Source organism: Balaenoptera borealis (genome assembly GCF_965194805.1).
Source record: "Balaenoptera borealis genome assembly, chromosome: 12".
Lineage (NCBI taxonomy): Eukaryota > Metazoa > Chordata > Mammalia > Artiodactyla > Balaenopteridae > Balaenoptera > Balaenoptera borealis.
This window is the reverse complement of record NC_138869.1, coordinates 77,270,942-77,275,852: the sequence shown is the minus strand read 5'-3', so window position 1 is coordinate 77,275,852 and position 4,911 is coordinate 77,270,942. Positions and strand designations below refer to the sequence as shown.

At 39.7% G+C, this 4,911-nt stretch overlaps 1 pseudogene across 1 annotated transcript; it reads right to left on the bottom strand.

Annotated features, from left to right (window-relative positions):
- Window positions 1-476: 476 nt before the first annotated feature.
- On the bottom strand, window positions 477-2,727 carry LOC309607421 (RWD domain-containing protein 1 pseudogene; annotated as a pseudogene). Its single transcript has one exon. The product of its transcript is annotated as an RWD domain-containing protein 1 pseudogene (transcript).
- Between the last annotated feature and the right edge of the window lie 2,184 nt (window positions 2,728-4,911).

Genomic DNA, 4,911 nt, shown 5'->3' with positions numbered 1-4,911 from the left:
GAGTTTTGCCTATTTTATTAGTTTATTTCAAAGAATAAAATAAATATTTATTTTTATTTTATTTGTCTTTTTACCATCTCCACGTATCTCTGTCATATTCAATTAATTTCTGCTTTCATTTTTTATTACTGCCACTCGTCCTCTTTTTTTTTTTTTTAATTTATTTTATTTAATTTTGGCTGCATTGGGCCTTTGTTGCTGCGCGCGGGGTTTCTCTAGTTGCCGCGAGTGGGGGCTACTCTTCGTTGTGGTGTGCTGGCCATTCATTGCAGTGCCTTCTCTTGTTGCAGAGCATGGGCTCTAGGCACGCAGGCTCAGTAGTTGTGGCTCACGGGTAGAGCGCAGGCTCAGTAGTTGTGGCACACAGGCTTAGTTGCTCCGCAGCATGTGGGATCTTCCCAGACCAGGGCTTGAACCCGTGTCCCCTGCATTGGCAGGCGGATTCTCAACCACTGTGCCACCAGGGAAGCCCACTCTTCCTCTTTATTCAAGGTTACTGTGCTTGTTTTTTTCTTAAGTTTTTTTTTTTTTTTAATTTATTTTTGGCTGTGTTGGGTCTTCATTTCTGTGCGAGGGCTTTCTCTAGTTGTGGCAAGTGGGGGCCACTCTTCATCGCGGTGCACGGGCCTCTCACTGTCACGGCCTCTTGTTGCGGAGCGCAGGCTCAGTAGTTGTGGCTCACAGGCCTAGTTGCTCCGCAGCATGTGGGATCTTCCCAGACCAGGGCTCGAACCCGTATCCCCTGCATTAGCAGGCAGATTCTCAACCACTGCGCCACCAGGGAAGCCCTTCTTAAGTTTTTGAACTGGAAATTTAGATGAATAATTTTTAACTTTTCTTTTGTAATATAAGCATTTAGGACTACACATTTCTCTTTATGAATCACTTTATCTGCATCCAATGAAGGTTTTTTCGGGGGAGGGGTTGTTTCTACACTTATTTTTTTATTGACGTATAGTTAATGAACAATATTATATAAGTACAATATAGTGATTCACAATCTGATGAGGTTTTTATTTAATTCTGAAAATGTTCACAAAGTTGAAAGAATTGTAGTGATGCCCAAATGCCCAGCACCTAATTTCTACAGTTAAGATTTTACTATATTTGCCTTATCACGGAACTTTCCATTTATCCATCCCTTCTTCTATCAATTTCAAGGATCTTATTTTTGATTCATTTCGAAGGAAGTTACAGACATTAGTACATTTCCTCTTAAACACTTCAGCACACATATCACTACCTGGAGTTCAATATTTTTAAAAAATTTAATTTATTTTATTTATTTATTTTTGGCTGCGTTTGGTCTTTGTTGCTGCGCACAGGTTTTCTCTAATTGGGGCGAGCGGGGGCTGCTATTTGTTGTGGTGCGTGGGCTTCTCATTGCGGTGGCTTCTCTTGCTGCGGAGCACAGGCTCTAGGTGCGTGAGCTTCAGTAGTTGTGGCTCAAGAGCTCTAGAGTACAGGCTCAGTAGTTGTGGCTCATGGGATTAGTTGCTTGGCGGCATGTGGGATCTTCCCAGACCAGGGCTCGAACCGGTGTCCCCTGCGTTGGCAGGCGGATTCTTAACCACTGCGCCATCAGGGAAGCCCCTGGAGTTCAATATTTTTATATATTGATCGATTGATTGAAATTTTAAGGTCAGTTTATTAAGTTTAATGATGAAAGCTGTCAGAAAATTGTTCTCCTGAAAATTATTTTTTCTTACGAATAGAGAAAAGAAAATCAACACACACTCTCAGCATAGACACAGATGCTGTGGCAGCCTCTCTAAGATGAGGATAGTTCACTAGTTGGTCAAGTCACTCTGTGGTCAGCAGGATTGTAGTCTGGATCATCCACCTCATCCTGTAGCTCCAAATCATTCATTTCCTGGACCAACGACTCATCTACCTCCACGCTGTATCCAGCATCCTCCAAGAACTGGATATTACATGTGTCAAGATTATGATCTGTTTCAAACAGCTGTTTCCCACTTAATTTAGTTTTTCCTGCTTGTTCTTTTTAATTCACTTCTTTTTAACTTCCAAGAGTTCTGCATCAAACTTGGCCTTCCCACTTAAGAAATTCTTAATGGTAACAGGAGTGTCATCAAATAATTCCTTTTCTGCTTCTGCTTCTTTTGTTTCTTTTCTCCTCTTCCAGTTTTTATTTGATCTACCATTTCACTTAAATTTTCTTGCACAGCTGTAACTAAAGTAAAGATCATCACCATACCAAGGTTTTCTCTGTTTGTAATGCTAATAATTTTTAAATGTCTGAGACATCATTATCTTCTAGGTTTTCCTGGGAGAGTATTTCCTAGAGGGGAGCTTCATCTGGGTGGTTTTCCCTATATGTAAACTTGAGGATAGTCTGGACAGTTTCATCTTTTTTTCCAGCCCCAGATGTCACAGTAATGGTGAAGTTGGTTGGGTTTTCTGATAATATTTAGCTAAAACACTACTGAAGGAGAAAGTGGTATCAGGAGAGTTCATTTCTATTTTGGAAGACCAGTTGTTAGGAGGGTTGGATCAATGTATAATCAAGCTCTGAAGGAGTCAGGATAGATGGACTCCAGAGCCTCCAGTTGCTCTGTTCCTCTTGATAATCTGTCATTGTGGCCCTGACTGCTGCCCATGGATTGTGCAGACACCCAGGTTGCCAGGCAGGCACAGGTGCAAAGTCCCCAGCTGGGAGGCCTGGGGCCCAAAGCCAGGCCAGGCCTGCTGAGCAACGTATGGTTATTTTTTAAGGTACAATTTATATACAATGAAATACACAAATCTTAAATGTACCGTTTGATGAATTTTGACAAATGTCATCCCATGAGTTTCAATATATAGTATACTCTCTGTCATTCAGTTCTTGTGCTTTCTAATTTTCACTATGATTTCTTCTTTGATCTATCAGTTTTCATTTTGTTAATGACAGATTTCTTTATACAGCCAATACAATAGTAGGCTTATACTGATGAAAAAACAGATGCAATCACTACGTGGGTATATCCATCTGAGTTTAGTTATTTGAAGGATACAGGAGGATGTCAGCACAAGCAGGAAGCACAGCGTATACATCAATTCTAACAACTTCCTGGACAGAAGGAAGAGTGGGTTTCCAGACCCCCAAATCCTAATAGATAGGGTTGCCAGATTTAGTAAATAAAAATACAGTATTTTATCTGATAATCCTACAAACAAGAAACAACAATTCTAGATAATAACTCTTAAATGAGTGAACATCATATCATTCTTTCTGGATGGCTAACTGCCCCTCTCCTGGCCCAGCGTAATGTGTGCAAGGCTGGAGTCATTGCACACTGGAGCTGGTCTGGATATGCGCCAGCAATTCCGTCATCTATGCCAGCTGCCCTCGTTAATATCAGACTTAAAAAATATACAACAGGATTAAGCAATTGAGTCGAGTATAGTATGTACACAGGCATGAACACAGATTAATGTTAAAAATATAGTGGACATAATCAACCTCCACCTACATCTTCAGCTCCCTTTCTCACTTTTCTTCTTTTTCTCTGCCCTCCAGTCACACTGGCCTTCTGTGTGGTCCTTGGAATCACTATGGTTTCTCCTGCCACAGGACCTTTGCATATGGCAGAGCTTCCCAAACCTTATGTCAGGAATGGGTTACAAGTGTGTCAAGAAATGATTCCTCTCAGCCCTGGAGCGAGGATGGGTGGAGACTGGGTAGGTGGTTGGAGTGGACAGAGCCAAAGACAATGAAAAAGGTAAATGTAGGGAAACACTGGATAGGGGGTTCCCTCTGCCTAGAAGGCTTTACTCTCCACTTCTACCTCCTACTTACCTTCAGATCTCAGTCAAACATCACTTCTCAGGGAAGCCCCCCTAACCCCTCTGACCATGTCAGATATCCTTACTATATGTTCTCAGGCCATCCTGTGCCCTTTCTTCATTGTACTTATCACAGTTGTAATTTTATATTTATTTATGTCTTCTCAGCTTGACCTTAAGTTTTATGAGAGCAGGGACTGTGTATTCATATAGTTGTTGCATCTAGCGATAGTCTGTTCTTTTTCATTATTATAAAGTATTCCACTGTATGAATCTACTATAATGTATTCATCCTACAGCTGAAATTTTTACTTTTATAAATAATGCCGCGAGAACATTTTTGTATATCTTTTTTATCATGGTAAAACATACATAATATTTACCCTTTTAACCATTTTTAAGTGTACAATTCAGTGGCATTAAGTACATTCACAATGTTGTACAACTATCACCACTATCCATTTCCAGAACTTTTTCTGTACCTATCTTTTTGATGCACATATGTGCATATTTCTGATGAGCATACATTTAGGAAATGCTGGATCATAGTGTATATATTCAACTTTAAAAAATATTGCCAAACAGTTTTCCAAAGTGGTTGTAATAATTTACATGCCCACCAGCCCCGTATGACAGTTCCCATGGCTCTATGCCCTTGCTTACACCTGGTACTAGCGATCATTTAAATTTTAATTATTCTAGTAAATGTGTAGTGTATATTTTTCCATTTCTCTGATAACTAAGACAGTTTAGCACCTTATCACATACTTAATGGTCATTTAGACAATAAAAAGGGCTAAAGAAACAGAGAGAAGACAGAACTATAACTTATGAAATTTGAAGCTCAAGTAGTATTATTTCTGTGCTAGCAAGCAATTTACGTTTCTAAACATATGTCTCTCATTGATCAAATTCCACCCCACAGGGCAATATCTCTCTCACACTTCCACATTGCACATATGAATATATGTCTTAAAAAACAAACAAAACCCTTTACTGTCACTTTAGTGGGGTTTAGGGACTTAATAGTGACAAATGTATGGATTGAATCCACCATGTTTAACATAATATCATATTTTCTAATTGGTTATTACTGGTGTATAGGGTATCACACTATTGCCA